The 15,006-nt window shown below is 39.0% G+C and overlaps 1 protein-coding gene across 4 annotated transcripts in view; it reads right to left on the bottom strand.

The window, feature by feature from the left end:
* The window catches only part of NLGN4X (neuroligin 4 X-linked), a 195,392-nt gene that overhangs the window by 166,278 nt on the left and 14,108 nt on the right, over positions 1 to 15,006 (bottom strand). The window lies entirely within an intron of this gene.

The following is a 15,006-nucleotide window of genomic DNA, read 5'->3' as shown; positions in this document are numbered from 1 at the left end:
TCTTTACCTGAGAAATAAAATGTCTGTCTCATAAAAATTTTGTTTTGCAATGACCCACTCTCTCCAGCTATCGCAAAAACTTCTGACAGCTCTTGGCAATACGCAGATACAGGCTAAAAATATTTGATTATTATTTGATGTTCAATTTTATTAATTATAATGACTGGACTATTATAATTAACTTCAATTTGAGCAGACAGGTTTATGAAGTCTCTCTAAGAAAACGTACCATTTTAAATGCAATCTTAGCATCTTTAAATACATCTTTAAATCTATATCTTTTACAGTGTTTACATACTTTTTCCCACTGATTCAGTTTCATATCAAGTTCTTTCTTTTGAACATTTTAATAGTACACTCTCCCAACTGCTAAATTCAAGAATTTCATATGTAGTGACATGAAAATTTTCAAAGTTTTTGAACTATAAATAGAAGATCACTGACTAAACAATGCATATTGGCAGTTCTGTGATGGTGTCATCAATAGCCCAGAAGTCAGAATATCAGATAAGCAGATGATGCTATTTCAACTGTTTATTTCCTGGACAGTTTGAGAGGAGGGGGTGTTCAGAAGATGAAAGCCAGCTAGAGGTAGATCTTATAGCAGGAAATGGACACAGACCAGCTAGATTAATATTCAGAGATATGCAAATGAAATAATTTTTTTCCCTAATTTAGGTATATGAAAGTTAAAGAGCTAAATCTGACCTCAAGCTTCCTTTATATTTAGTAGGAAAAAACAGGCATCCCAAATGATAGAAGGCTTATTTACCTCCATGAAGAGCGTGGGCTTTAAGTAAGAAAATAACCCACTCTTCAGATACAGCAACTGAGGTAATGTTGACTTACAGACATCTAAGAAATGAGTGGCAGTATCTTATTTTCTTTACTTAAAACAAAAGTAAGTATCAAATAATGCAAAGGCAGTGAAATGTAATTCCTTCTTTGGTAAATGTGCAGTAACTCTGCTTAGAGAGAGGGAATTCACCAACAAAAAAACCCTCTGATTTTGGGGAGTCATTTTTCAACATTAATTAAAAGCAGCACACCAGAAGAAGATGGTAAGCCTCTCGTCCACACACTCCCTCTAAATGAATATATTCAGAGTTGTATTTCTCGTCTTCAAGCAGATCAGAAAGATATGGTGGAACCTGTGTTGCTTCTTTCTCCATCTGACATAGTAGTTTCCTCACGATTCTCTGCTCATCTCTTTCTGCTTTAAATAGTTAAACCTATGAACCTACCTGTGCCTCTGGTCTTGATTCCTGCCTGTCCCGTAAGGATCCCCTTGTGGTGGCATACTCAGAGAAAGCAGGAAAAAGAGACTGACACTCCTCTGAAGTCAGAGTTGCCACAAGCAACTAGAATACCCCACAGAACAACGGGTAGTTGGGTTCAGAGAGAAACTACAAGAAAAAGAAAGAATAGGAATGTATGAATCTGTGGCAAGGTTTACAAGGTCAGGAAAAACCCTAGCAGAGACCAGAGATGAACAGAGAAAGCAGGAAGAACAGCCTAACACAAATGACAGCCAGAGACTGCTCTTCAGAGAAAATGGGCTGCTAACAAATGTACAACTGCAGCAGCAGAGGAACGATAGCACAGAAATGGAAAGGCTGAGGTCATCTCCACAGGATGCAGACCAGGGAGGAGGAATTAAGCTTCTCTGTAACACACGATGGCAGCTCGGAACAAGTGATGTGAAATTGCAGAGGTCCCTATTTTTTCCAAAAAGTACTAACATTTCTTGAAAAATCTTCTTGCCTTCAAAAGCATTTAGATACAAAGCTTTGTTAATAAGACTGGCAAAACACAGGTTCATTTCTCATGTGGGCTACATCAGAATCACCATGAACTAACTACCTGTCAAAACAAAGATATCATGTGTGATACAGCGGATAAGACAGATTAAAAACTCCTCATCAGAAGAATGAATGAAATATTTGAATAGCATATAATACACATTTCAACAGAAAATTTGAAGATTTTTGCAACACCAACAAATGGAAATCTAAAGGATGAAAGGAAGACTATATGAGTACAATGAGGTTCCAAACAAACCTAATCGGTATTGCTACAGGTCAAAAACTGAAAAGCTCCAGAAAAAAAAAATATGCCGTGGGAAAAAAAAAAACCAAACCAAACCAAACCAAAACAAAAACCCAAACTCCAACAGGCAGGCTGGAAACAAAGATGTTAGACTCAGTTTGAATCAAAACAAAACAAAACAAATCTTCTGAAGAATTTGCAAACTGCTATAAGAAGTCAGAAACAATTAAACTCATGAAGTCTGAGCCCAAAACAGCAACACATACAAGAGAAATGCTGATGATGCAGAAGACAGTGATTTGCCGTATTAAGAAATTCTGCATGGTAAATGGAACGATAAATCCCCTTAGGGGAACCCCAGACCAGAAAGTAGCAATGCCAAGAAAGCATGTAGAATAAGACATAGTAAAAACGAAGGGCAGAAGAAAGGCTAAGTCTAAGGTCAAAGAGAAGGGGAGAGATTGCCAGTCCTGTGTCAAATGAAAAGGTTAATTCTTAAGTCAGGGATAAGAGAAAGGCCAAACCTGAGATTAAGGAGGAGGAGGAAAAGGAGGACAAGATACAGCTAAAGGAGAAACACAGCGAAAGAGGGGAAAAGACCAATCAAAAAAAAAAAAAAAAAAAAAAAATTAAGGAAAAACCCAAAGTCAAAGGAACAGAATCTAAAGAGAGCTTCAAGACCATGCTGAGACATACTGAAATTAAAGATCAGTTGGAACAGCAAGAGCTCCACATAATATCCCTCAAGCCTGTCAAGGTACAGCTTTCAGAGATTGTAGATAGGGAATCAGATGAATAGAAGACAGAATAATCCACCCAGTGGCATGAAGTTCAGATCATCTATTCAGTCCTCACTTCAAGTATATAGTTAAGTCTCCTTGGGCCTTTTAATATTATTTCTGTGTTTCTGAAACTCACAGGAAGAAATGTACCAGAAGGCACTTAAACAGCTATAACAGCAAGGCTCTTGCTATGCTCGAGGTAATGTTGACTGTGTCACTTCCAAGTTATTACTAGTAAAGCAATTACCCTTGATGAAATCATATATGCCTCTCTGTGCATGAGCAAGCTTTGATAAATATATCTGCCTTTCTCCCAGATGATTTTTTTTTAAGAACCTAGGTAATTCAGGAATAAATTATCTTAAAATTTTCATAGCCAGAAAGACTGGAATGACTGAAAATTGATTCAATGAAAATTCATACATGAAAACCCTCTCGTAAGTGAAAAACTTTTCATCTTTACACAAATGATGTGTCAGATAGTATCATTGTTGGTTAATGAATTCAAGATAAAAGCCACTGAGCTGTTTTTCACACACCCTCCCCAAAAAAACACAGCATAAATTGAGAGAAATTGCAATTCCAGCCATCAAACTGAAATCAGCTCATCAAAATCTATCTGCACTTAGTCTTTGCCTACCTAGCTCAATAAATTTCCATTCCTATACTATCTAAACATCTTTCTGATGGATAGGACATGCACAGGGAGGCTATTCCAGTTCAGTGTCAATATAACTGAGAAGTTGCCAGGGATACAAGGCAGAGGGCCCTGACCAACAGCAATACCGCCAGAAGCCTGAGACCTTCTTCTCTTGAAAACTGATCTCTATCTCTTACTCATCTTCACCTTTACAGTGTTTCCCAGTTCCCCAGAATGAAATTAAAATGTTAGTAAACCATATCATAGATTGCAACCCACCTATATTGCATCTCCAAAACAAAAACCTTTCAGCTTAGCATGTCCCTGAGGGCACCACCAGCCCTGACTGTCCCTGTCCAGCCCCACAGGGCTCCCCTCCCCTGCCCAGGGCCCAGGACCCCATGTCAGCCCCCCAGGGCCATCAGCCCCTGCCCCAGCAATGCTGCAGCAGGGCCAGTCTCCAGCTCCCCCACAGCCAAGCCGGGCCCACCCACAGGCACATGTCCTGTCTGGGCATTAGCCCAGACCCATGGTGAGAGACAAATGAGCACCTACTTAGCACCTATACCTGCTACAGAGTTGCTGCCTCTCAAATTGTCTAACTGATAGATTAATTATATTGCCTACATTTCCTTAGAGAACTTTTGTTGCTAGTAAGTGTTCAGTATAAAGTTTACTGCTTTGGTTTCAGCCCCTTAGGAGATGGTCTTCTGCATTCAGAACCTCATCATTTATTCCAAGTATAGCTGTTGATAAAACGAGTGATGTTAACTCTCTTTACAAACCTTCAAACCTTGCTAAACTTTGAGATTACCTAACTGAAATTTTAACATAAGAACTTGTCTTAAAATTAAGCAATCAAAAATGAAATAAAATAAGAATGGCTTTCATCCTAGTAGAAAGATTATATTAAGAAGGGGCAATGAGGTTACTGGTTCCATATCTCTCCATTTTGCATTAAATCATCAGGTGAAAATAAACATCTCAAACTGCAATACATATAGAGGTCATCACTGCACTACAGCCTCAGACTATTTAGACATAATTCCCTTTCATTGACCTTGACATTTTACCTCCTTCCCTATCACTTGCCCCTTCTTCTCCCAAAAGGCATTCAGAAATTCATTTCTTCTAAGTTGTTTTTACCTGTGTAGAGATTATCATCACAAGCTACGGACAGACCTAATCACACCCTACACAGACCTATGGACTAAAAAATATACAATTTAAACTGCAAGGAATGTGGTTTTCCAGACTCCTTACTTGTTTCAAACTGATTGGTGAAGAAGAATGAACAATGCTATCACAAAAACAACTTGTGAGGGGGCTGTGGAGTAGAAAGCAAGAAACCCAAAGTATAATAGAAATCTGATAGGATCATCTCACCAGTATTTAAAGAACAGTGTGGCTAGAAGCATTCAAGTATTGATTAAATAGATTTCTCTAAACATATTTTATTAGTTCAAAAATGTAGGTGGTGAAGCAACTAATCCCGAAATCCATTTCCAGGCACATGGAAGATGAGGTAGTCATCAGGATCAGTCAGTATGGATTCACCAAGAGCAAGTCATGCTTGATCAACTTGATAAACTATGATGAAACAACTGGCTTGGTAGATGAAGAGAGAGCAGTGGATATTGTCCATCTGGACTTCAGTAAGGCTTTCTACAGTTTCCCATAAGATCCTCATAGAGAAGTTGATGATATCTGGGCTGGATGAGCAGACAAAGGCTCAGGGGGATCTTATTAATGTTTATAAATACCTGAAAGTAGGATGCAAAGAGGATGGGGCCAGACTCTTCTCAGTGATGCCCAGTGACAGGACCAGAAGCAATGGGCACAAACTGAAACACAGGAGGTTCCCTCTGAATATCAGGAACCACGATTTTACAGTGAGGGTGACTGAGCACTGCACAGTTACTCTGAGAGGTTGTAGTCCTTGGAGATATTCAAACATTGTCTGGACATAGTCCTGGGCAACCAGCTGTAGGTGTCCCTTTTTGAGCCGAGGAGTTGGACAAGATGATCTCCAGAGGTCCCCTCCAACCTCAACCAGTCAGTCATTCTGTGTTTCTGTGATCTGTAAATATATGTACCTTTTTCAAGAAAGACAGAATATCCCATCAAAATGAGAGTATTTCCTGACTCTAAGAAGCCAGAGTCCTGTTGCAAAGGTTATAGCAGGTGTTCAGTGTTTGGCTATGTCTAATTCATGCCAGTGAATCACTTCACCAATTACTCAGATCATTATTTCTCCTTATGGAGCAATGTCATTTGGTATTAGCAACTGAAAACCAGCTTGAACTATAATCTCCCACATCTCAAGCGAGTATCTTTGTGCAAAAGCCTGATTCAAGTCAAGTAGAACAGGGATTGCTACAGTCCTGTATCTCCAAGGGTTGTTCTGTCCTCAAAAGAGACAGGGAAAGAAATATATTTTAACTCTTTCCCACTTGATTTAAAGCATGATATGGAATCACCTGCCTACCAATGAAAAGTCAGAGAGTTAGAACAAGGGGAAAAAAACAGCTCCATCTTCTTCCAGCACTACAAAGAACTCAGTGACATGGAACGGGACGTAGGCACCCTTACACCTATTTTAGCCTCTCTGCCAAGAAGAGAAAAGCACTGAAGTCTCTATCTGGCAACAGCCTTGTGAGCAAACACAAACACATTCGAAACTCGCAAGGCTGTATGTATTTCACATGACTATTATGAGAGCCCCTCTAAGTTTGCAGCTTAATGGCTCTGTCTATACTGCGTTCCCCTAGGCCTCATTCCCACAGTTCTCTACATCACATCTCCTCCTAGTAGAATCACAATTCCTTTCCTTTTTACATATGTGGGGTTTCCTTCCAACAGATAAAATAACTGTTAAGTAGGAGCAAACATTAAGAGAGGAGTAAAAGGGACTACAGAGCAGTTACAGATCACGGCTCAACCTGCCCATAGCCCAGTCTGCCACAGCTGTTTCAAATCATACCCCAGCTTGCAGTCTGAATACAGCCAGAATTTACTTTGGAAACAAAGAACAACAACAGAAAATTATAGACAATTTATATCTAAGGTTTCCATTTCTCTTCCCTCAAATTCAATGAGGAGAAAAGTCTTTTGCTGGAAACCTTTTTTCTGCTAATTAAATTCCATTCTGGCTTATCTGGGCTGTATTTGAAACTATCAGTTTTCCCTTCTCTCACTATCTGTTTTCAGGAAAGTTTTGGCAGTTTACCAAAATCATAGTATATAAAAAAGCAAATATTTTAAAATGTGTATCCTTTTTTACAGCTAAAATGTGACATAACAGCAATGATGGAAGCTGCTACCAGTGTTACTATTATATTCGGAGTGCACGAGGAGACTAAAAGAGAAGGGAACCTGTCTTGAGAGGAACCTCATGACCAACCCTGTTCCCTGATCTCAAGAAGCAAATGAGGCAGGGACAGGGGGTGAGATGGATTTTTTTGGACAGAAAACTAAACTAGGTTCCCTCTACAACTGGGACTTGGCACCTGCGGCCTGACCTCCCTCTTTACTACCACTTTACTCTATTGTCAGTTGAACAATGTGAAGTCCTGTAGCTCAAGTGGCAACAGGCCATACTGAGACTTGAAAGGTTGACTTTAAGGTGTTTTGCAGAAGGTATGGTAAATGTACTTAGCATCATATGAGTTTTGGTTTTCTTTTCTTTTCCTATAACTTACAATATTCTGTGAAGACCACACAAAAAATCAACAGAAAAATAAAGTCATAAAGTTGAAAGAACATTACTCATTTTTGCAATGTTTTGAATTCAAAAGTTGAACTGAATATAACAATCTTAATTTGATCCCTTATGATTTTATGTTATTAAAGGATATATTTTGAAATTAAAGTACCTGTTTTTTTAACTTAATATTCTGGATGCACAAACTGGAAAAATTTGTGTTTTTCCTAAGCAACCTTATACATGTTACTTTTTAACTTTTCGGTGTTTTATATTTTTCATCTGAATTATACTTCCAGACTACTATGAATAACAAAGCATATGACCATTCAAATTGTTACTGCCATTTGCTATACAACTTCTACAGTGCAAATTATTTTATTTCTCTCTCACTTCTTAATTTGCTGCATGTGCTAGAGACAAAAAAAAAAGTTTACTATATGCCTATCAACCTTCTGAACATACATAATGGTGTATATAAAATAGCTTTCCCTTCATCCATCTCTTGGTTTTGAATATTATCTTCTCTTTTAAAACTAATGTCTCCTATCTATACTTAGGTATACCCACTTATATATTCTTATCGTAGCAAACTTATTTACAAGTTCCTTAAACAAATCTTAGACAAGTAACTACTGAGGCAAGAATTTAGTAGAGAACTCTATGTGCCTTCCTTGCACTTGATGACTTGAGGCTGTCTTCAAACCATATATAACAGGTGACAATGTGGCCCTAAATCATTTTGATAAGTTTGACATAGTCAAAAGATATTTGTGCAATACATGCATTTTGTTTGTTTCTACTAAGAATTAAGTCAAATAAAGTTAAATTCATTAATTATAACTTATTCATTATAATTTTATTGCGTTGGATGAACCATGTAGCAAATGTTAGATAAAGGTGAAGAGTGATGATATGATTCCTGGAACACCCACTAGAGGAGCATGAGTCCCTGATACTGGATTATCTCAATCCTCAGTTAATCAACCTCTCCATGTACTAACTGAACCTATTACATTTAGAATTCTCCAAATTAGCATCAGACAGTGTAGAATAATTAATTGAACATGTTAGTAACAAACACAGTAACAATAAAAGCCCTTAAATTTCCCCAGGGCAGGAAATCAATATGTTGGCAAATTTATTTAAACTCTATTATATGAACTGAGTAAGTTGCCTAAAATGTTTCTAGTGTCTTGGAATATTTGCTGAAGATTCTAAAGCTTCCCAAAAGTCTAATAAATCCTCCCTTGCCTCCCAACAGAGCAAGAAATGAAAAGATTTCTCTCACTGTAGGGCTATATAAAGTCATGGTTCTGTATTTAGAACATTCTGTTTTCAGCTAGACCTTGCTTGTTCAAAATTGTCAGTCATCTTTAGATCTCCTTCCTGCAATAGCAATAGGTTATATCATATGCTGTTGATTACAGGTCATAGCAGAAACAAATTTATGATTGTCATGAGTCCAGTATCTCCATTCTCTTTCCACTTATCTGGTTGAGAAACAAATTGCTTTTCTCTGCCCTGCTGCTACTCAGAAGAATAGAGATATTCAGGAGTGAATGACTTATTAATATGTTGGCCTTTTAGTATTTTAGTTCCCAAAATCAAAGAAAGGCTACAGTTGCTTTGAGCAGAAACTAAGAGATTGATCCAGAGCCCTTTGAAGTCAAAAAAAGTCCTCATGAGATCAGAAGACTGCAGATGTCAGTCCAAGTATCCATGTCTCATATTTGCTGTCTCATACTTGGCTGCAGCCTATTGGACACATAATTTTGGGAGGAAATTCTGACAGGACATCGGTAACTATACTTGGTGGTAGCTGCTACTTGAAAATTATAAATCACACCTAAGAGCATAGTTGTGACAGCAATAACTATCACAAGGTCTCAAGTACAGCATTAAAGAGAGACATATTTTAGAAGTCTCTTGCACAAAAGCAAAACTGCTGCCATTTTGCAAACCACAAGACAAATTTTACCTCAAAGAGATTCTTACCTGTAAGAATCAATTATATACCCTGAGTTATACAGAGAAACAAAGCTAACTCTGGCCAAACTGGTATATCACATACTACATTGTTGTGCTATGTGAAGACAGCAGTTCAAGTTCCAGAAACTGAATGTAAGAGGACTTTCTGCCCGAGCAAAGCACCCAGCATCTGGAAGCCTGAACAACACCGCCATGTCACTGTGCCAATATGTGTACTGAGTCCAGCTCCCCAAGTAACCTGGAGTTATGCGTTGCACAGTGCTGTAAAATATTTGTAGAAGTACTACTCTAAGTACACACGGACTCCAGAAACTTACATGTGCAGTCAATATTAATATGGAGGATAATGATTAAGTGTAAGCTCACATCAGGCAGCTAAGTTGCCTGATGTTCAAAAGCTTTGAAGAACTAATACCTCAGAAGACCCCTCTGGTGTCAAACTACTGCAGCAATAAAATCCTTGTCTTTCTTGAGCACTGCAAACTCCAAATGTTGTGTATGTTATTCTTCAAAAAGTAACTGCCTATTTGTAGAAAACTTTCTCACCATATGCAACTATGCTAAAAAAGATATTCTACATGCAAGTAACCATTTGAAGTTTTTGCAAATAGACTAGATCTTCCACTAATACATAACCTGTATTACAAACACACAAAAGCATTGCAGTTTGCGGTTCTTTTTAATTCTTTTTTTCTATTAACCTGTCTAAGATGGAATTGAGACTCATAGATGGACAAGTGTTAGGAAAGCTAAAGCCCTAATGGAATTAAATCTGTCCAGGGATGTCAAGGGCAACAAGACAAGCTTCTATCGGTATGCCAGTGATAAAAGGAAGACTAGGGAAAATGTGGGCCGCCTCTGAAATGGGAGACCTGGTTACCTGGGATATGGAGAAGGCTGAGGTACTCAATGACTTTTTTGCCTCAGTCTTCACCAGAAAAGGCTCCAACCACACCGCTCAAGATGCAGAAGGCAAAGGCAAGAACTGGGAGAATGAAGAACCACTCAGTGTAGTAGAAGATCAGGTTTGAGACCATCTAAGGAACCTGAAAGTGCACAAGTCCTTGGGAACTGGTGGATGAAATGGCGAAGCCACTATCCATCATATTTGAGAAGTCGTGGCAGTCTGGTGAAGTTCCTGCTGACTATAAAAGGGGAAACATAACCCCCATTTTTAAAAAGGGAAAAAAGGAAGACCCTGGGGAACTACAGGTCACTCAGTCTCACCTCTATGCCCAGCAAGATCATAGAGCAGATCCCCCTGGAAACTACGCTAGGGCACATGGAAAATAGGGAAGTGATTGGTGACAGCCAACATGGCTTCACTTTGTTCCTGACAAATTTGGTGGCCTTCTACAATGGGGTTACAGTGCTGGTGAATAAGGGAAGAGCAACTGACGTCACCTACCTGGACTTGTGCAAAGCATTTGACACTGTCCCATGACATCCTTGTCTCTAAATTGGGAGAGACATGGATTTGATGGATGGACCACTCAGTAGATAAGGAATTGGCTGGATGGTCACACTCAAAAGAGTTGAGGTCAATGGCTTGATGTCCAAGTGGAGAACAGTGACAAGTGGCGTTCCTCAGGGGTCGGTGTTGGGACCGGTGCTGTTTAATGTCTTTGATGGTGACGTGGGCAAGTGGGATTGAGTGCACCCTCAGCAAGATTGCCAACGACACCAAGCTGCATGGTGTGGTTGACACTGGAGAGAAGGATGACATCCAGAAGGACCTCAACAGGCTGGAGAGGTGGGACCATGTGAACGTCATGAAGTTCAAGAAGGCCACGTGCAAGGTCCTGCACATGGGTTGAGGCAATCCCAAGCACAAATACAGGCTGGGCCATTAATGGATTGAGAGCAGCCCTGCGGAGAAGGACTTGCGGGTATTAGTGGAAGGAAAACTGAATATGAGCCAGCAATGTGCAGTCACAGCCCAGAGAGCCAACCGTGTCCCGGGCTGCATCAAGAGAAGTGTGGCCAGCAGGTAGAGGGAGGTGATTCTCCCACTCTGTTCCACTCTGTGACACCCCACCCGGAGTACTGTGTCCAGCTCTGGGGCCCTCAAAATAAGAAGGACATGGACCTGCTCAAGCGAATCCAGAGGAGGACCAAGAAGATGATCAGTGGGCTGAAGCACCTCCCTTATGAGGACAGGCTGAGAGAGTTGGGGTTGTTCAGCCTGCAGAAGAGAAGGCTCCGGGGAGACATTATAGCAGCCTTCCAGTACTTAAAGGGGGCCTACAGGAAAGATGGGGAGGGACACTTTATCAGGGAGTGTAGTGATAGGACAAGGGGTAATGGTTTTAAACTGAAAGGGGGTAAATTTAGATTAGATATAAGGAAGAAATTAATCACTGTGAGGGTGGTGAGACACTGGAACAGGTTGCCCAGAGAAGTTGTGGCTCCCCCCTCCCTGGAAGTGTTCAAGGCCAGGTTGGATGGGGCTTTGAGCAACCTGGTCTGGTGGAAGGTGTCCCTGCCCATGGCAGGGGGGTTGGAACTAGATGGCCTTTAAGGTCCCTTCCAACCCAAACCATTCTATGATTCTATGATGCTATAATTTGTTGTAGTCATGAACTGGATTTTGTTAACAATTCAATTATTAACTCTCCTCAGTAAACAATAGGACATCATGGCAAAAACTTGTTGCTTTTTAATAGAGCTCTTAACTTTGCATTATTTTAGGGAAGGACTTAAACTGAAGGCCTTAAACTGAAGTTGAGATATTGAGAAAAAATCCTATCTATAGAAAACACAGATCACACTCTTTTGAAATGAGGTTCTTGTTATGTAATCACTTCCAAACACGTAAACAGAAATTGTCACTATCTGATTTTCTATGCACAAAGAAATACCACTGTTTCACTAAAGAATCTGACTGGAATGTATGCCCTCAGAAAAACAAACCTCCCTAGTTGGGATTCAAAAGACAGATGTTCACAATAAATAAACCACTACAGATGGCCTTTTTTTTTTTCCAGAATTTCAATTTTTTTTATCACTCATTTAACAAAAAAAAATCTATTCATATAAGTCATTCAAGATTATCAAGTGGATACATGAATCTTGAAATTTTTTTATTTAAAAAATAATTTTTTAACATGAGTTTCAATTTTTAAAAATCCAAAAATGTCTAATCCTTTAGCCATTTTCATGTGAGGAATATTAACTTTCGCTGCTGAATTGAGAGACCTGTACTGCAACAACTGCTATATTAGCCATTCCCTGGATTGGTACCCTTTGGTAAAGTTTTAAAAGAGAATTGAAATATTTGTCATTAATTAGAATTATATAACATGCTCAACCATGATTATAAATAATGAAGCTAGTCTTCTGCTTCCAAATTTTTATATCACAACTAATTCATAATTCCAAAAAAAGTTTGGGGTTTAGAACATTCAGGATTGGCTAGAAATGGAAACTGCTGGCTTTACTGCTACTTTTGGAAGGTTAAATTTTACGTCCAGTGTTAATACATTTAGGCAGGCAACTCACGTGGAGATTTTCCTTCTGAAATACCTATGAAATTTCCAGTGACTATATTGTGAACTTAGTCTTCTAAATGTAAGTGTTCTACATTGCACTTCACCACCCCCAAAAATTCACCCATCTCCCCTGTCTTCTGCTTAGCAAAACTCACAAAGGAATAAGAGATGGTAACTCACAAAGGAATAAGAGGTGGTAGTCTGAATCCTTAAACCTCAGCCACAGTAAAACATATCCATTATAATTATTTCCAACAGATGCTATGCCTGCTATAAATTTTTTTCACCCCTTTTAAATTCAGAATGAAAACCCTATGAAACACCTCCACACATTTTTTCAAGAGTATGTCTCACACAGAATGTACTTGTAGATAAAGAACATATAAAATACTCTCATCCTTAATGACCTGCATCCATCATAACTGAGTAGCTTCTATTTTTCATATATGACTAAAACCACTGAATGACAATGTTGGATGGAAGAATGAAGTTTCTTGACACCAATAACCCACAAAAAACTGTGAAAAACCTGCTAGCATGCAAAAGTTCAAAAAGGATAACAGTCTGATCATTCAGGCCTCTGATATGTGCAGTAATACCCTCAAATTAAGGCTAGAGCCTAGACTATCAATGGCATTCAAGCATATCCAACATCCAACAATCCCACACCTTCATAAGGAAAGTGTTTTTGAAAATGACACAAATGTTCAAACGCCAAGAACTGTATTGCCATGAAAAGAGTAGTCCTTTATGTTAAAAGGAGACTTGTAACTTTATATAACAGAAATAATGATAAAGCACAATTGTAAGGGACCTTTGCTCCAGAAATAACACAAGTATCCCAGACAAGGCTTTAGAACAGGAAAGACAACAGCATAGAGTCTGTGGAACCACATAAACTGACCAAGATCAGATTTACATTCATTGATCGGGTTTCATCTGATCAAATTAATTTATTACTTGCAAACATTAATCACAAATTCTTAATCTCATCCTAAAGAAGACCTTAAAAAAGGTAAATTGCATCCCAAAGTTCTTATTTCTTCCCAGGAAATGCAATGAGAGCCTAGAATAACTAGTTTGCATACAACAGTCTACAGACCTCTGGGGTATGCAATATGAACCACAGGGGACTCAAGCAAGGTCTTTCCTTAATGATCCTACTAGACAGTTAATCTGGTCAGCATCTGATAGTATCTAGAGTGAAGGAAGAGTAACAAATGTTTAGTTACAGTTTTTCTTAGTTACAACCAAAACCAATCTCCAAAAGATTCAGAACTATGGTACTGGTTTTCAGTGGCATCTGAGCTAAACTAGTGGTATAAAAACCTGATTTAGGAAGTAAAGGGCACTGGCAGACAGATAGAGGTCTCACTGACCTGACAGAGACATCTCTGAGAGACACATGCTCACTACGGTATTCACCAGTAGGGAAAACTCTGAAATCCAGAGGCTGTTGGTGTCTCATGCTAAAGTCATCTTCACTGAACCAGGTGTAGAAAAAAGTCAGCATTAAATTTTTGTCCTACAGCTCAGCACGTGAGAATGAACTATCTAAAATATGTAGACCTAAAAATATAATGCATTACTTCCTAGCTCTCCTAGTTTATGTAAGATATTCAATAGGTGTTTGATAAAAATGTTTAAAGAGCCTTACTGAACACATATACAGTTCACAGTGGAAAACAGAGTAGCAGCCCCTGCAAGGATCTTTCATCAACTGCTAATAAGTGAGTGAGGAATATGGTAAAATAAAGCAGGGTTGTTGCTGTTTTTTGGGGGGTTCAGGGGTTTTTTTGTTTGTTGGGGGGGGGTGGGGGGGGATTTTTCCCCAGTTCTTACATCAGAACAGTCCAGAATCTACACAGTCAGAGTTTCTCAGCTTCTTCAGTTTGCATCAGCCAACCTCTAACAATAATTAGCCTGAGACAGCCAGCCACTGGACAACTGATCTCATGATGTAAAGTAGTTACTTGGACTATTAAGAAATTTTTGCATTCCTTCAATGCATAGCTCTTTCAGGAAAGAAAACTGCAGCGAGGCTTAAAGATGTGATGAAAAAAATCTGCCACTGTTGGGATTAGTCTGGAAGACTGAATCAGTTGGTATCCAGCTCAAGAAATTCTGTGGGCATTGCTGTTTGCCACTACAAAAGCCAAGATCATCAAGGATAACTCTGTAGTCCCTGTTGTGGTACCTCAGTTTCTAATGAATTTAGCCATCTGATCCTGCAACACCGTTCCTCAAAGTACAGCTTTCTGAATGTGGCATTTCTGGGAATAGCACCAAGATATGACAGCAATCACTGTATGTGTTGTTAATGCCTGTGGCTAGATTTTGTATTTTAGA

The sequence above is a fragment of the Strix uralensis genome, chromosome 2 (assembly GCF_047716275.1).
Source record: "Strix uralensis isolate ZFMK-TIS-50842 chromosome 2, bStrUra1, whole genome shotgun sequence".
In the NCBI taxonomy this organism is placed as follows: domain Eukaryota; kingdom Metazoa; phylum Chordata; class Aves; order Strigiformes; family Strigidae; genus Strix; species Strix uralensis.
The sequence above is the reverse complement of the archived record's forward strand: the minus strand, read 5'-3'. Positions and strand labels throughout refer to the sequence as shown.